Source organism: Pan paniscus, chromosome 17 (genome assembly GCF_029289425.2).
Source record: "Pan paniscus chromosome 17, NHGRI_mPanPan1-v2.0_pri, whole genome shotgun sequence".
In the NCBI taxonomy this organism is placed as follows: Eukaryota; Metazoa; Chordata; class Mammalia; order Primates; family Hominidae; genus Pan; species Pan paniscus.
Window position 1 is genome coordinate 44,047,657 of NC_073266.2, and position 19,186 is coordinate 44,066,842.

Sequence of the window (19,186 nt, forward strand, 5' to 3'; positions counted from 1 at the left end):
AAGTCCATGTGAACTTTGAAGCTATAACAGTACATCACAGCACAAATAATTAGTTCTTTGTTGACTGGTTCCGCCTATGCCCAGTTACGAAGGCAGTGTTAATGAGGAAAAAATGCTGAACTTGGGTAAATAAGAAGACCTAGGTTTAAAAAAAAAAAAAAAAAAAAAGACTCTGGCACTCAAAGCCATGTGACCTTAAGCAAGTCTTTTTATCTTTCTAAATCTTATTTTTCTCATCTGCAAAATAGGCAAGACAATTATCTTACAAGTGGTTATGCAGACTCAGTGGGAATGCCCTTAGAAATTGTCAAGTGTTGTTCAAGTGTGAGGGTTCAAAAGAAAATTTACCTCCAAGAAGTTAATTGAATGGATTAGGAGATGAATCAGCATATTTAGTGTTGTCAGTACTCCTGTAGGATAACTTATGGTTTCAGAGAACCCTGCCAAGTGGACTAGAGCCTTTGCTTCAGGAACTAGATGCATTCCACCTACCACCTACCTACTCTGTCCTCAGAGAACCGCAAATCAAGGACTCAAGAAAACACATTCTCAGAATAAACGATGCCTCTCTAGAGCTTCATCTTTCTCAGATACCCAGATCCTGTGATAAGGATAAAGGTGAACGAGGAAGGACCTTAAGGCAAGACTGTTTCAAGATTGACTCTGTGGGCCAATTTAATTTACAGTTCTGTACACGACTCGATGTGCTGCAAATCCAATTAGTTTCGACCATTTTCCAAATCAGGGTTGTTATTATTTAGAATTAAAGTAGTTGCATTTCTACTGATACTTGAAAAATTCAACTGTTTTCCAACTATTTTCAACTATTTTCCAAATCAGGGTTGTTATTATCTAGAATTAAAGTAGCTGTGTTTCTACCGATATTTGGAAAACTATGCGTAGATGAACTGCATTTACGGTTGGATGTTTCCTTTCACAAACTGCAGAAATCATCTGTCCCAGTGTTTCTGTAAGAATAAGTAGTTGGCATTTTACAGTCCTCCAGGGAAAGCCAGTGTCCATTTCTCTTTGCCTATAGAGTGAGGCTCTGCCTTCCCTGGAGTCTTCGGCCTTCTCTGGAGTCTTGGATAATTATTGTCTATTTGGCAGAATTAGCATGATTGGTACTATCCTAAGTGTCTAATTTTGAGTACTAGAAAAAAAAGTTTAGCTTAGATATATGTTGTGTATAGATGCCTTTGTTGCTTAAAAACTTTAGTGTGTCTTGCTTAGCTAAGTAGATATCAAGTTTCTTCTATACAGGAGCTATAGTAGATGCCACTGGTATACCCACTCCATACTTCCTGCTACAGTGTGTCTTAAATGATGATCTCAAAGTATTGCTTATTTCCTTACTTGACTTTGTAAACAGATTTCACTTCTGGTTGTAAAAAGAATGTATGTTCACTTTTGGCAATAGAAAAGTAAAAAGAAGAAAAGGAAAAATTTCCATACTATTACTTCCCAATGAGACCACTAATAACATTTTGGTGTATGTAATTTGTTTGTTTGTGCAGGTGATATAGACGTATTGTAGGTGACACTGTGGGTTGTCTCAGAATAGCCATTTCTCTTTATTTTCATTGCTATCAGCATGTGGTTTTGTGTAGGCTTCCATAGCCACGTGTTTGAGGGATGCTGGCTGTCGACAGCTATTCAGGTCTCATTTTACTAGGCCAATAATTGCTTAAGGCCTGGGCACTGGAATCAAGCCTGGGCAATGGGACCTGAGGAGACATCTGCCGGCAGTGCGGGCTTGTAAAATAGAAGCACGGGAAAGATGCCTCTTCTTCACTGGACATGGCCCTGTCTGCATCCTTGGACTACAAGGGGAGCCACTGCAGAGTGGAGAGATGAAGAGCACACTTATTCTTGAGAAGCCACCAAATGCACCAGCTCCAAAGTGCCGTTCTTGGGCTTCCTATTATGTGAGATGACAAGTGGCCTTCTCATTTAAATCACTTTCAACTGTGTTTCCTGTTACTTTCAGCCAAAATCATCCTAACTTATCTTGCATTCTTTCCTCAATAGTATATTGTATGCACTTACCTAGTCATACAATATTCTTCACAAGGAAACCCTGCATAATGGTAGTTGCTATTTGCTTGTGTCTCTCCTCACAGGTCTCTGAACTCCTCGAGGGCAGAGATGAGGGGTTTTTGTTTGTTTTATGGTATTTTTTCTGTCTCATAATCAGACCTTAACACAATGTCTGGCACAATGTAGACACTAAGATTCTGTGGAATGCGGGGACTGATGACTGAATTCCTTATTGTGGCTAAAAGGCCCTGGTAGAAGGTGACAAGTATTTATTGAGCATGACAGATTGTCTTCACTGTTCTCCAGGGAGCTGTCCTTATGAAATTCAAATTCACGTGTGAGTTTGCATTTGCTGAAGGTAAATCTTAAAAAAAAAACAAAAAACTATAACAAGTTAGTCTGACACTTTTGTGACAGCGATCAAAATTGCATTTTTTTTTTTTTTTTTTTGAGACAGGGTCTTGTTCTGTTGCCCAGGCTGGAGTGTGGTGGTGCAATCGCGGCTCACTGCATCCTCCACCTCCGGAGCTCAAGCTCTCCTCCCACGTCAGTCTCCTGAGTAGCTGGGACTAAGGCATGCAGCACCACGCCTGCCTAATTTTTGTATTTTTTGTAGAGGCAGGGTTTCGCCATGTTGCCCAGGCTGGTCTCAAACTCCTGGGCTCAAGCGATCTGCCGGCCCTGGCCTCCCAAAATGCTGGGATTACAGGTGTGAGGCACTGAGCCTGGCCTAAAATTGCGAATTTGATAGCAATTTAAAAATAAAAGGTAGGGGTGGTGGTGTAGCTTTATTCACTGCATAGCGGTCATCCTGAAACACTTGAAAAGCTTTTTTTTTTTTTTTTTTTTTTTTTTAGACGGAGCCTCCCTCTGTCGCCCAGGCTGGAGTGCCGTGGCGCGATCTCGGCTCACTGCAAACTCCGCCTCCCGGGTTCACGCCATTCTCCTGCCTCAGCCTCCCGAGTAGCTGGGACTACAGGCGCCCGCCACCACGCCCGGCTAATTTTTTTGTATTTTTAATAGAGACGGGGTTTCACCGTGTTAGCCAGGATGGTCTTGATCTCCTGACCCCGTGATCTACCCGCCTCCGCCTCCCAAAGTGCTGGGATTACAGGCGTGAGCCACCGTGCACGGCCGAAAAGAATTCTTTACAAAGCTATGCTGAAGAATTTATTTCTTTGGGGGGATTTGGGGTATATGTTTATCTTTTTACTTTTCTTTTTAAATATAAGGGTGCCACTTACTCGTTTGGATGAATGTGGTCGGGTCCTCTGATTATTGCTCCCCTAACCTCTTGTGCTTCCCATGTCACAAAATACACACTCCAGCGTCCATAGACACTGTCCATAGACTACCTGATGGTGCACGTTTCCTGCTATACGGGAAGCTCGGCACTTCCTAGTTGTTCCATAAATACCTGCTCAATGAATGATTAAAAATTGAGGCGGCGGAATTCGTCTTAGCCGTCCAAGAGCTGAGTCTGCAATCTGGACTATACGTGGAAAAACGAGACAAGCAGGGGCGACACTGGGGGAGAGGAGGGAGGGGAAGGCAGAGGAAAGAAGCAGCTCATCTTCGCCCCACCCCGAGCCGTCCTAAGGAAATGCACTAATAGGAAACTTGCACAAGGGGGCAGAGCAGAGCCGCGGTGAACGCCAACCTGTTGGCTCTTGGTCTTTGCTAATGGTATTCTTTAAATAGTATTGGTTAATACGGAGTTGGTTTGAAAATACAATTTCTCTTGTTAAAAGGCACTGGAAGACCCAAACCCTTCTTTCACAGTGTCATCATGCATTCCAGAAAACACATTTTTTGTTTTGTTAAATAGGAACAAAATATGCATTTGATGGTCCTCACGTGCTTTCTGTGGCCTCTGCAGGAGAGTTAAATTGGTTCCAGAAAAGAGCCAAGAAGTTCATGGATTTCTGACAATTCACCCCCAAGGCTTGACCTCCACTTCTGCACTGAATATGGGCTAATGAAAGGGCGCTGAACTGGAATTTTACAAAGATGGATTCTAGTCCAGGTTTTCTCTCTAATTAGCTGTGTGGCTTTAAGTCATTTCACATCTCTGGGACATATTTTTCTTATTTGCAAAACAGAGGGACTTATTAAGGGCATTTCTCAATCCAATACAACTATGGCTTGGAAGCTGTCTAAATTCTCTACTAAAGATCACAGAAGTAAGAAAAAAATAGAGGGTGAGGAGGGCTAAGAAGAACCAAGTTGTAAGAACTCACGAGAGGAGCAGAAGAGGAGGTGCAAAGGCATGGGTTGGTAAAGAGGTACCTCATTTTGAGAAAACACTGGACTAAGTTTTCTTCAAGCTCTACATTCTGAGGTTCTGCTACTTCTTATTTTGTATCTCCATTTGGATATCTACCACAGACTCAACTTGCTCCACATCAAAGTCATTTCTCCTCCCCATAAACCATCTGTTTCCCAGCGTCCATGCCTGCTGGTGGGTAGCATACTGAATGTCACCTACACCCAACCCTGGAGTCCTTGCCAGCCATTGTCTCTGTTTCCTACCATAGAGCTAAACTCTGGTGAGGGAGACAGTGAAAGGGTCAACAAATACATATGCCAATATAAACACCGATGAATTCCATAAAGAAAGGAAGGATTCTTAATCAAAAATAACGTGAATATGCATATGAGATAAAGAAAAGAGCCTAGTTTGGCTGGCAGAGGTCTCTGGGAAGATGACATTTAAGTTGAGATCTGAAGCAGGAGCCTACCAGATGGGTAGGGGTGGAGAGGGTAGAGAGGGGGTGGCGGAAGTGCATACAGAGGCTCTGGGGCTGCAGAGGGTGCGTCAGAGGAGACTGAGTGTTGAGAGGACCAGCGTGACGTGGGGGTAGTGAACAAGCCATAAAGGGGCAAGACACAGTTGAAGAGGCATACAGCATTCTTCAGGCCAACCAGGGAATGATTTTATTCTAGGAAAATGGCCAGTCATCTTTTATTTAGTCCTCTTATTCATCATCTATATGCAATCAGCCATCAAATCTGGTTAATATGTGTCGAACATCTTTTCTGTCTCTTACATTGTTTCATTTTTAATGTCTGGTCTCTGCCTTCACCTCATGTGCAGACAATCTCTTCATTGCCTCTCCTGGCTCCAGGTCTCTTCCCTCTCCCTGACTATCCCTCCTACCCACTACCCGCCCTGAACATTTCTTCTCACTAAGTCTGCAAACTGCTGCCAACTGATGTTCCTCAATGCTTCTTTCATTCTATTATGCCATCACTCAGAATCTTCCATGGCTTCCTAACGTCTATCAAATAATGAATAAATTCCTCTTTCCTTAAGAGGTATCCCCATTTTGGCTGATATGCTTTAACTGTGTCCCCACCCAAATCTCATCTTGTAGTACCCATGATACACACGTGTCATGGGAGGGACTCAGTAGGATGTAATTGAATCATGGGGGCAGTTACCCCCATGCTGCTGTTCTCATGAAAGTGAGTTCTCATGACATCTGATGGTTTTATAAGGGAGTTTCCCCCTTTGCTTGACACTTCTCCTTTCTGCCACCATGTGAAGAAGGACATGTTTGCTTCCCTTTCCACCATAATTGTAAGTTTCCTGAGGCCTCCCCAGCCCTGCAGAACTGTGAGTCAATTAAACCTCTTTCCTTTATAAATTACCCAGTCTTAGACAATTCTTTATAGCAGCATAAGAACAGACTAATAGAGTAAATTGGTACCAGTAGAGTGGGGTGCTGCTATAAGGATACCTGAAATATGAAAGTGACTTTGCAACTAGGTAACAGGCAGAGGCTGGAAGAGTTTGGAGGGCTCAGAAGAAGACAACAGGAAAATGTGGGAAATTTGGGAGCTTCCTAGAGACTTGGAGAGCTCAGGAGACAGGAAGATGTGGGAAAGTTTGGAATTTCCTAGAGACATGGTGAATGGCTTTGACCAAAATGCTGATAGTGACATGGACGATGCAGTCCAGGGTGAGGTGGTCTCAAATGGAGATGAGGAACTTGTTGGGAACTGAAACAAAGATGATTCTTGCTATGCTTTAGCAAAGAGACTGGCGGCATTTTGCCTCTGCCCTAGAGATTTGTGGAACTTTGAACTTGAGAGAGATGATTTAGGGTATCTGGTGGAAGAAATTTCTAAGAGTCAAAGCTTTCAAGAGGAAGCACAGCATAAAAGTTTGGAAAATTTGCAGCCTAATGATGCAATAGAAAAGAAAACTCCATTTTCTGGGGAGAAATTCAAGCCAGCTGCAGAAATTTGCATAAGTAATGAGGAGCCAAATGTTAATCACCAAGACAATGGGGAAAATGTCCCCAGGGCATATCAGAGAACTTCATGGCAGCCATTCCCATCACAGGCCCAGAGGCCTAAGAGGGAAAAATGGTTTTGTGGGCAAGACCCAGGGACCCCTTGCTCTGTGCAGCCTCAGGACATGGTGACCTGCATCCCAGCTGCTTCAGCTCCAGCCATGGCTAAAAGGAGCCAAGGCAAAACTCAGGCTTCAGAGGGTGCAAGTCCCAAGCCTTGGCGGCTTCCATGTGGTGTTAAGCCTGTGGGTATACAGAAGTCAAGAACTGAGGTCTGGGAACCTCCACCTAGATTTCAGAGGACATACGGAAATGCCTGGATGTCCAGGCAGAAGTTTGCTGCAGTGGCGGAGCCTTCATGGAGAATTTCCACTAGGGCAGTGTGGGAGGGAGATGTGGGGTCGAGCCCCTACGAGGAGTGCCCACTGGGGCACTGGCTAGTGGAACTGTGAGAAGAGGACCACCATCCTTCAGACCTCAGAATGGTAGATCTACTGACATCTTGCACCATGCACCTGGAAAAGCCACAGACATTCAATGCTAGCCCATGAAAACAGCTGGAAGGGAGGATGTACCCTGCAAAGCCATAGGGGTAGAGCTGCCCAAGGCCATGGGAGTCCACCTCTTGCATCAGCATGACCTGGATATGAGACATGGAATCAAAGGAGATCATTTTGGAAATGTAAGGTTTGGTGACTGCCCTGTTGAATTTCAGACTTGTGTGGGACCTGTAGTTCTTTGTTTTGACCAATTTCTCCCAATTTGAACAGGTTTTTCCCAATGCCTGTACCCCCATTGTATCTGGGAAGAAACTAAGTTACTTTTGATTTTGCAGGTTCATAGGCAAAAGGGACTTGCCTTGTCTCAGATGAGACCTTGGACTTGGACTTTGGTTTAATGCTGGAATGAATTAAGACTTTGGAGGACTGTTGGAAAGGCACGATTGTGTTTTGAAATGTAAGGACATGAGATTTGGCAGGGGCGGGGGAGGAACGATATGGTTTGACTGTGTCCCCAAGCCATGTCTCATCTTGAATTGTAGTTCCCATAATCCCCATGTGTCATGGGAGGGACCCAGTGGGAGATAAATGAATCATAGGGGTGGTTACCTCCATGCTGTTCTCATGATAGTTAGTTCTCATGAGATCTGATGGTTTTATAAGGTGCTTTTCCCCTTTTGCTCAGCACTTCTCCTTCCTGCCACCATGTGGAGAAGGACATGTTTGTTTCCCCTTCCACCATGATTGTAAGTTTCCTGAGGCTTCCCCAGCCCTGCAGAACTGTGAGTCAATTAAACTTCTTTCCTTTATAAATTATTCAGTCGTTGGCAGTTCTTTATAGCAGTGTAAGAATTGACTAATACATTGGGTATTCTGTTGTAATGTCCTATAACATTGTTCCTTCATGCTACAAGAAGCCCCATTCATAAATAAGATCCCAGGCATCTTCATGCATTTAAGTTTTAGTGATGATGCAGTAGGTGTCTTTTGCCTCTCTAGTCCCCCTTCCTAACAGGATTCAGCATTTCCTTCTCATTTCCATATCTCTTCCACATAGTCCACCCTGGCCAGACCATATATTCCCCTTCCTTGGCTACAACTGTTGCCTTGGAGAGAGCATGCAGAGTGGCCCAAATCAGGTCAATCAGAGTGTATTTGGGACTTCTGAATCCTAGAACAAAGATGCTCTGTTCTGGATGATGTACATATGGATGTGAAACCTGGAACTGCTCTGGTCATTTTGCCACCATGAGGTTTAGGCTGTAGCTAACACTGTGAAAGCACAGTGAAGACATGTAAAGACACTGGATCCTTCCTTAATGGGACACTGAACTTTACAGTTTCATGAGCCAAAAAAAAAAAAAAAAAAAAAAACCTTTTATTGTTGGAGCCAACTCGATTAGGACTTTCTGTTGCTTGCAATCAAGAGCATCCAAACAGCTTAAGCCTATGCCAGCACTGTTCCAGAAAAGTCCTTATTCTCATGAAGCTAACCTCCTACCACAGGGCTTGAAGGAAGCAGACCAAAAACCAAGAAATAAATAAATAAGATAACTTTATCTATTGGTAAGTTCAATGAAGAAAACAAAACAAAATGATAGAGACAGCTTGGGCAGAGGGATGGCTACTTTAGATCTGGGAGTGAGGGAAGGCTTCCCTGAGGAGGTGATTTTTTTTTTTTTTTGAGGCAAGGTCTTGCTCCATCACCCAGGGTGGAGTGCAGTGGTGCAATTACGGCTCACCACAGCCTCCACTTCCTGGTTCAATTAATCCTCCTACCTCAGCTCCTGAGGGGCTGGGACCACAGGCACGGGCCACCATGCCTGGCTAACTTTTTTGTTGTTTGGTTGAGACAGGGTCTCTATATGTTGCCTAGGCTGGTTTTGAATTCCTGGCCTCAAATGATCCTCCCTCTTTGGCCTTCCAAAGTGCTGGGAATATAGACACGAGTCCCTGTGCCCAGCAGGAAGTAATATTTAATAAGAAACAAGACCTATCCATGGGCAGATGAGGGGGAAGAAGATTTCAGGCAAAGGGATCAGCCAGTGCAAAGGCTGTGCAATGGGAAATTGCCTGGTGGATTACAAGAACAGAAAGGAGCCACTACAGCTGAACAAAGGGCATGAATAGCAAATAATGGTATCAAATAAAAAGTATGGAATAATGATGCTTGTTCCTCTTTCTTAATTACATCCCCCTCTATCTAAACATCTTTTGAAGATTTCAAGGCCTAACTTATGCCCCACCTCCTTCTTGAACTCTCCCTAACTGAGCTAAGAATCACTTATCCTTTGTACTAATGAGTTCTTGGGCTCTCCCCTCCTTTGCACCTGGAAACTGGAAATTGGAAAGTAGCTCCCATGTACTGTCTTCTACAGCTTTTGATTTTTTTCTTATGATTTTGTTGACTCTCCTCAATTTGATTCTAGTCTTTGAGACAATCTTCTGGGTTTTGTGTGTGTGTGTGTGTGTGTGTGCCTATAACAAAAGCTTAATGCCAGTAAGCCTAACTGTCGTGAAAACACACCAAGCTTCTAGATTTACTGTTTCGCTACCAGGGTGCATTAGAAATATTAGATTGAACCATGTACAATTGTCATTCATTGTGGGGTCAAAAATATCAAGCATCAGCATTGTCATATGGCTCAGCACACACTAAAACGTCATTTTAAATGACAATATAGTTCAATTGTGCAGCTAATTATCCCAATGCATTGGTCATGGTTCCAGAAAAATTCTCTTTTTGGAACCTGGGCCCTCTAAGGAAATGCTCTGTTGTAATGAAGCTATGTATCTTTGGCCACCTGACTTCCCTTAAATTAGTTGTTTGCAGCAAATAATTAAAACAGCAACAATAAACAACACTATGCAATTTAGCATTTGTTTTCATTTAGGCTTAGATGCTGCATTTGAATTCTATGATGTCATTAGTTTTTAGTGATATAATTTGAGGAAAGCAATGGGATATTAGTACATATGTGACCTTAGTCAAGAAATTCCTGGCCACTCTTAATAGAAGCCATGACTGTACCTAGTTATCCACAAAGGAAGAGTCCACCTGGTTCTTGCTGTAGGAACTTGGTGGTGGAACTGCTTTACCATGCCTGACTGGAAGAAGACAAGCCAGAGCCCCCAGGGATCTGCAGGCTGCCGGGAGGTTGCCTTGGCCCCCACCCCACTTCCCACCATGTGATCTGCCAGGAGTGGTGAAAATTATAACCTTCCCTGGGCTAGAGGCCCTCCTTTCCCTCCAAAATGGTAAAGTGGCCATATAATTTACTTTTGTTTTATGAGTCTGTGTTCTCTATGTAAGATACATGTTTCAGAGTTAATCATTTATTTTTCATCCAGACTAAAACATTTATACAAGCCTTTGGACCTCAGTCTTCTCACTTGTAAACAGGACCCGGACTAAGTATTTCTAAGGTCATTTTTGGTAACAGGCCATGTGGTTGACCAATGACATTTTCATTGGTAAGATATTAATGCATCTATAATACACACACACACACACACATACATGCACACACACATACATGCACACACACACACATGCACACACACACACAGACCTTTTTTCATAGATCTGATTTTTATCGTAATTCCCATGTACCATTTCCATGCAAGTTTCTTTTAAAGAGTGGAAATAAATCTACTTACGGGCAATTCACATTTTGTGAACAACTTCATTACAGCTCAACCAAATTTCTTCAAACATGCCAAAGGCACTAAGAAGGACAACTTGAAAGTTCTAAAGGAAGCAGTTTGCATTTGGGAAATAAAATAGTAAAAAAAAAAAAAGTGTCTGAGTGATTTCTTAAGCGGTGAAATCCCCCCTTTTTTGCCCTTTTTCTTGTGTTTTAAAAATAGCCTAAATTAAACCTTACTCAACTTTCTACAAAAAAAATATACCTTTAGGCTGAGAGACAGCATTAGAAATTTCATCCTAAAGAATTATTTTTGGGGAAGGGGTATGGGGTGGAGTTATAAGAGCCTGAAGATAGAGGCTTCTAATTAAATTGGCCTCTCAACCAGAACTGCAGAGTCTACGCTATAATCACCACAATTCGGTTTAAATCTGGGACAGAATGATAATTTTGTTAGTTCAGAGGTTTTTAAACTATGGCTCATAACTGCTGGAGAGTTTCCGATTACTCTTCTAGGTTCTGCAAGGCATGTGTATTTGCTGGGGGACCAGGGGACTTTTAGTAAATGAATAAATAGGAGAGATTTTTACAGTCTCAGGGAGTTTAAGTGGGTCTCAAGATAATCAGGAAGTGCTGGAGTTGTCTTTCTGGCTTTGCAGATGGCAACAAATCTACAACAAATTATGAGGGAGGAAGTGTGGAAGGGTTTTCTTACTTATGGTGATGGATTTGCCTTTATTCATCTGCACCCTCCAACCCAGTTGGTGTGCAGTGCAGGCTTGAGGAGAAAAAGCTAGTGATGGGAGCTGTAAAAGGAGAAAAGCGTAAAATTGGGCCAGCCCATGACCTTAGCCTCTGCCCTGCAAGCTAACCAACTGAGCTAACCAGCCATAAGTGAAACAGATCATTCACTCCTTAATTTGTTCAATAATATTGATTGAATGCAATAAGTAAGTAAGGTGCAAGGTGCAGAAGATACCAAGGCAGAAGAGGTAGGCAGAGCCAGAAGTTTACACTCTTGAGGGAGCAGACATTCATGGATAAACATGCAGGTAAATGTTAATTACAATTGTAATAAGAGCTGTGATAGAAATGTCAAGGTTTCCTGAGAGCACAGAGCAGAGCAGCTGAGCCTAGTTTGGGCAATGGGCCCTGTGAAAGGGACATTTACATTGCAACCTCAAAGATGAGGAGAAAAATGGACGAGGCAAAGTGTTGTGAGATCAGCATTCCAGTCCAAGGGACCAGCATGTGCAAAGTCCCTGAGTTGGGAAAGAGATTGACCCCCCCGCTTTTTTTTTTGACAGAATCTTCCTCTGTTGCCCAGGCTGGAGTGCAGTGGTGTGATCTCAGCTCACTGCAACCTCTACCTCCTGGGTACAAGTGATTCTCCCACCTCAGCCTCCCGAGTAGCTGGGATTATAGACGTCTACCACCATGCCCAGCTAATTTTTGTATTATTAGTAGAGACGGGGTTTCACCATGTTGGCCAGGATGGTTCTAACTCCTGGAGCTTGGCCCTTTCAAGGAACAAGAAAGAAGCCTCGTCTGTCCAGAGCAGTGGTTCCTGAGGTATAGCCCACAGAACCCTGGGGTCCCTTGAGACCCATATGAAAGATCAGCAAGGTCAAAACTGTGTTCATAATAATACTAAGGTGTTATTTGCTTTTTCACTGTGATGACATTTATCTGAATGGTGCAAAAGAAATGATGGGTAAAACTGCTGGTGCCTTCCTGCTAATACAGGCAACAGCAGCACACTACATGAGTGATCACTGTATCTTTCACTGCTGCACACCCCCAGTTTTTAAAAAAATCCAGTTTCACTTAACAAAGCAGTAAAAATTGTTAATTTTATTAAGTCTTGACCCTTGAGTATATGTCTTTTTTTGTTTTTTTAGAGATAAGGTCTCACTGTCATCCAGGCTGGAGTACATTGGCACAATGACAGCTCACTGCAGCCTCAAACTCCTGGGCTCAGAAGATCGTCCTACCACAGGCTTCTGAGTAGCTAGGACTATAGGAATGCCACCATGCCCAGAAGCTTTTTAAGAATATTTTGTAGAAACATGGTCTTGCCATGTTGCCCAGGCTGGTCTCAAATTCCTGGACTCTTAGGAATTTGAGAGGCCAAGGCGATCCTTCCACCATGGCCTCCCAAAATGTTGGGATTATAGGCATGAGCCACTGTGCCCAGCCCACGTCTGCTTAGTGTTCTGTGTTGCTGACTGGAAAGTATGTATAAAGCATTTTTGCTGCACACTGTGCTATGAAGATGATCTCAAGGAAAAGTACTTGTGTGGTTGAGTTGTGAGCTGCACTAGCCACTTTGTCATGGAACGCCATTTTTATCTGAAAGAGCAAGTGACAGACGAACTATGATTATTGAGTCTTGGGTAATTGGCAGATGTTTCCTTGAATGAAGGATGCTTATCACCTCAAGGAAAACAACTGGTTGCTGCTTTGAGACCTTCACTTGAAGCTCTTAAGTGAAAGTTTTAGAATTTTGGAAAACTTCCATCTGCAACTGCGATCTTGATATCCTCCCTACACTTATATATGCTTTTCTGATTAGATTGGTGGTGATACTATTCTAGTTACCTGTCAGACAATATAATCTCTCATTTTGCCACTGAAACTTACCAAAATCTCCTTTGTGAAAAACTATTTCATTTATAAGTAAAGATACTGGAATTCTAAATAGAACAGAATCAAGCACCTTATCAATAAACCAGGTAGGGCTTATTCCAGGAATGCAAAGTATTTTCATAGCAGGAAATTAACATATCATTACATTCATGTATCACTTAACTATGGAGATATGTTCTGAGAAATGTGTTATTAGGCAATTTTGTCCTTCCTTGTTCAAACATCACTAGGTGTATTTACACAGACCTAGCTTTTATAGCCTGCTCCACATTTAGGCTATATGGTATAGCCTATTGCTCCTAGGCCACAAACCTGTACAGCATGTTACTGCACTGAATACTGTAGGCAATAGTAACACAATAGTAAGTATGTGTGTATCTAAACATAGAAAAGGTACAGTAAAAATAAGGTATTCTAATCTAATGGGACCACTACTGTATATGTGGTCTGTCATTGACTGAAGCATCATTATACAATGCATGACTGACTGTACTTCAAGAATTAAAGGAGAAAATTAATACAAACATATCAGTAAAAGATTATGAGGAATTAAAGGTCAACATAGCAGCTATTCCTAATAAAATTCTAACAAAAATATGACTATAAGGAAATCACTTACATAGAATAAAAATATTTCAAAAAATCCTCCATTAAATGCACTACAACTTTAAAACCATTTCATGGCCAGGCGCGGTGGCTCACACCTGTAATCCCAACACTCTGGGAGGCCGAGGCGGGCGGATCACGAGGTCAGGAGATCGAGACCATCCTGGCTAACATGGTGAAACCCCGTCTCTACTAAGAAATACAAAAAAATTAGCCGGGTGTGGTGGCGGGCGCCTGTAATCCCAGCTACTCTGGAGGCTGAGGCAGGAGAATGGTGTGAACCCGGCAGGCGGAGCTTGAAGTGAGCCGAGATCGCACCACTGCACTCCAGGCTGGGTGACAGAGTGAGACTCCGTCTCAAAACAAACAAACAAACAAACAAACAAAACCATTTCATTTAAAATCAACATACAGGCCGGTGCAGTGGCTCACACCTGTAATCCCCGCACTTTGGGAGGCCGAGGTGGGCAGATCACTTGAGGTCAGGAGTTTGAGACCAGCCTGGCCAACATGGTGAAACCCCCTCTCTACTAAAAATACAAAAAATTAGCTTGGCATAGTGGCAGGTGCCTGTAATCCCAGCTACGCGGGAGGATGAGGCAGGAGAATTGCTTGAACCTAGGAGGCAGAGGTTACAGCAAGCCAAGATTGCACCACTGCACTCCAGCCTGGGTGACAGAGTGAGACTCCATCTTAAAAAATAATAATAAAATTAAAAAACAAAATAAATCAACATAAAGACAGGAAAGTTTGCTCTAACCATTACAATTTGACTTTGTCATGGAAGAGTTAGTGAATGCAATAAAAGGGCAGTAAATAACTGAAATAAACAATTGGAAAGAAGAAATAAATATTTTTGCTGATGATATGAAAATCTAAGAGATACTGAGTTTTTAAAAAAATTAGAATTAGTAAGAGAATACAAGAGTTTGAGGATACAGGATAATGACACATATATTAGCTTTTATCTGTTCTAATGATAAGCATATAGAAATGGAGAAGATGAAAATATCCTCTTCAGAAAATAGTGAACAAAAATAGCTAGGGATATAATTAATAATATAGCTACATCTATATGAATAAAATTCAATCTTAGTAAAGGTCTCAAAACAACATCTGAACAAATGAAAAGATATATCAAGTTATTGGATATGAAAATGGAATATGGCATAAAATTATCAATTATTCCAAAGAAATATAGAAATTTTATGTAATTACAATTAGAATTGCAATAGTCTTGGGAGGGGGTGAGGAGGGGAAGGAACTGGATGAAATGATTTAAAATTTCATAAGGAATACATTTATTCACTTCAGAATAAATGCTCAGGAATAGCAGGAAAATAATAAAAAAGAACAGTGCAAGGGGAATTACCTTACGCAACATGAGAGGATATTGTAAAGCTGTTATGAAGTAAATATTGTATTGGTATGAGAATGAGAAATAGATCAGTGAAAGAGAAAAGAGGATCTAGAAGTCTTGGATATGAGAATGTAATATACATCACATATCAAATGTGGGAGTTCAGTGTAGTGGGAAAATAATAAATTATTTTAAAAACAATACTGGCTATTCATCTGAAATAAAGTAAAATTAAATCCCTGTTTTATACCATAAACAAAAATACATTCCCCAGAGAGTAAAGTCTTAACTGTGGACAACAAAACAAGACAAATTATCGTAGAAGGAGGCTTCATGTATAATCCAAGGACAAGGAAACCTTAACAAGACTGGAAAACACAAGAGGCCATAAAAGAAACATATTGTTGACCATATCGTAAATGTAGTATGATCCCATAATACACACAATCATTATTCGTCAATTAAACATAAAATAAAATAACTACCCCCCCAAATGTGTACAGTATTAAATATTCTAAGCAAATTCAAAACACAAACGATAGATTTGGAAAAAATACTTGTAACCCAAACTGCAAAGAATGTACTTATATCATATAGAAAGAGATTTTATAATTTGTCAACTCAATAGAAAAATGATGAAGGAATAAGAAAAGGCAATTTATAGAAGCACAAAAGCAGAGAGTCAACAAATGTACAAAAAGATGCTTGAATTTACCATCGTTAGGGAAATGCAAATTAAAGTACTAATGAGACATCATATCTGCCTATCAGGCCTGCCAAAATTAAAGACAACTACAACAATATTACAAAGTTGAAATGTAAATTGTACAGCACTTTGGGGAAGTGACATGGCAGTATCTATTAAAATTTGAAATACACATACTCAGAAGAATAAGCAAACTGTGGTATATGCATACAACGGACCACTCAGCAATCAAAAGGAAAGAACTACGCTACACTCAACAGCATGGTTCAATCTCAAAAACATGCTGACAAAATAATCCAGATACAAAAGATTCCAGACTGTATGATTCCATTTATATCAAATTCTGGAACAGGGAAAACTATCTACAGTATTAGAATATATGTATCAGTATGTTTAAATATAGCATTATTCAGGGTGGCAAAAAAGTGGGAAAAAAATGAATCCTCATTAGTACAAAATGGGAAAATGAATCATGGTAGTGCACCTCTAGACTAGCACACTGCCAAGGAAAAAGCAAAGAATAGAGCTACACTGGTTGGCTTGGAGGGATTTCTATATGGTATGCTTTATAAGTGAGTGCAGAAAAGCATTTATGATATAATCCATTTTGTGAAACAACGATCCCAACCTCCGTATCAAAATGTGTACACATGTATATGCATGTGTGTGTTGTGGTCTGTACCTCATTATAGAAATACAAAGGAAAATATGGAAAATACATATCGGGCATGTTAGCATGAGTTACACGGGGAGGGGAGGGAAGGAAAAGAGTAAGAAAGGGGCATTGAGCTAAAAGACCGAGCTAAAAACAACAGTATGTATGATATGATTACATGTGCACATTTATATAATTAAAATTTATATTTATAGAGGATTACTTAAGTAAATGCTGTCAATCTTGTAGATATTTTAAATTTGGATTAAACTAGAACTTCAGAGCTCTGTAATTGGACTACATCATCTTGGTCCTTCTTTATTTTTACCGAATTGAACTTCAGCCCTCTCTATTTTACGGAGAAGAAACTAAAGCAGTAAAGCTTAATTGACTTCCCCAAATGAACACAGCTAGGAATTGGCCAACCATGGATCTGAATGCGGGCAGTCTAACTCCACAAACCACACACAATTCTGGCCATTTGCTAAACGCCCTCTGAGACTCTAGCAGAAATGAGTGAGGCAAAATTTAAGGGGGTGCCAAGAGACTCAGAAAGAAAAGAAACAGCATTTTAAAAATAATAAAATTAATGTTAAAAATCCACATTGAACAAAAACATCAAATATTTTAATGTAATTCTAGCTGCCTTGGAACCTTGTCTTTATTAACTTTTGATCTGCTTCTCATTATGGCTTTTTTTGCATTAATTTTTATTTCAAAAAATATTGCATTAAAATATTATTTATCTCAATTTCTGAGTTTTTTCTTGTCCCTTAAATGTTATGCTGGACCTGTTTGTCTCTACCGTTTGGCCACCAAGTGACACTAAGCAAAACCTGTGCATCTCAAAGGCTGTTTTCTCTTCTATAAAGTAGGAATGATAAGAGTTTCCCTGCCCACTGTGCCCACAGGACTAGGGTGAGAAACTAAGAAGATATGAATACAGAATTGCTAGTGCAACAGGCATATTCTTGCTACTGGAGTTGCTCATGAATGGATAAGCAAGTTGAATCCCCAGACCTGGTCGTGCTCCTGCGCGCTTGGCGTGCCCACACCCACGGCTGGAAAATCGCCTGGAACCTAACGTTTGTTTGAATGGCAGCCGCAGGAGCCTTCACCCATCATGTACCCCTCTCCGCCGTTCTGAGCATGTGGTGCAAGAATGGATCTCTTAAGCTAGAGCAGTGCTTCTCTAACTTAACTGTGACACAGATCCCCCCAGGGATCTTGTTAAAAACCACATCAGTCAGTCCAGTGCGGGGCGCAAGGGTCTGCATTTCTAACAAGCCCCAGGTGATGCTGAGGTTACTGGTACACAAACCATAGAGCTTTGAGGACTAAGGAGCCAGACTAGATGCTTGGTGAGATCAGAAGGACTGTGAAATGCCCCCAAATAGTGACAGCCCTCTACACACCAGGCACAGTTGTGCACAATCCTTAAAAGAGCCCTGGGAGATAGGTTATCATGAAGCCCCCCAACCAAAGACCATCAAGAACACACTTGTAGTCACGCCAGGGTAGATTAATTCAGCTTGCTGCAGCAAGTGAGGACACACACCAGGGAACTGCAGGAGGGTGTGGGAGGGGTTGTTCCGGGGTTGGGGCTTGTGCTGGGAGAGTCTAAGGAGGGGTTAAGGAATGAGTGGACAGTTTTAGACTGAGTTCAGTCCAACAGCAAGGGCCATTTGACGATTGGGGTTATCTTGATAATTTGTCCAGGAGGGTGGAAGATTAAAGTGGGCTAGGACTGCCGTGAAGAGAGAACCAATAGTCAAGTTAGTCAGAAGAGGGGGGAGTTTATGTTTGTGGTTGCAGAGTGCCCATCTGTCTATTTCATGGCGGTCTGGTTGCTGGTTTGTTCCCACAAAGTCATAGAGAAACACTGTCTGATTATTGTTTTTATTATGTGAGTGATGGTTATGTTCCCTTAGGAACATCACAGCTAGTATTGTCCTTCGACCTGAGCAAGCTGGGACCCTGTGCCTCTCAGGGCTCCTCACATTGCAGCAACTTCCTGGAATTTTCTAGGTCCCTCCCTGCTGCCTGAGACTGGCCAGAGCTGGCAGTGCCATCACACCAGGGTGCCCTGAGTCCCGACCGAAACTCCCATTTCTCCCATTCAGAGTGCTCTCTGAATTTCTACTGGGTTGGTGAAAAAGTAATCGCGGTTCTTCTTATTACTTTCAATGGCAAAAGCCACAATTACTTCTGCATCAACGAATACCTGAGCATTGGGGTCACTGGATGCCCTCAGGACTTCACACTCACATGATCACCCATGGCCCTGTGTCTGGACACCTCTTCCAGGAGGGCAGCCTGGCGAGCGGCTTGAGCTGCCAGAATGGTCCTGCCACGCTTCAGAGAAACCCAGTGTTCATACAGATGGGCCCCCACGGAAGTTATTTGCCTGGGGCCTGGACATCCAACAGCTGGACCCCATTCCAACCTAGCCGGCAGTTGCTGGAACTATTTTCATTTTCTTGAATATTATCATCCTCATTATACAGAAGAGGAAACTGAGGTTCCCAGAAGTTAAGCAACTCCCCTGGAATTCCACAGCAGAGAAGCGGTGAAGCGGGGATTCCTCCCACTGCTCTCACCCGCTGCGGTCCCTGCCATGACTCGCTCCCTCCAGAGCACCTCGGAGGGCTTCAGACCCTTCGCGTTTGTGCTCCATCTACTGCTGACGCTTCCAACACTGCGCCTAGTTTTCAAACGGTTT

The 19,186-nt window shown here is 42.0% G+C and overlaps 1 protein-coding gene across 1 annotated transcript in view; it reads right to left on the reverse strand.

Moving 5' to 3' along the window:
* Positions 1-19,186, reverse strand: part of KCTD1 (potassium channel tetramerization domain containing 1) — a 203,108-nt gene that overhangs the window by 163,484 nt on the left and 20,438 nt on the right. The gene's annotated exons all lie outside the window — the stretch shown is intronic.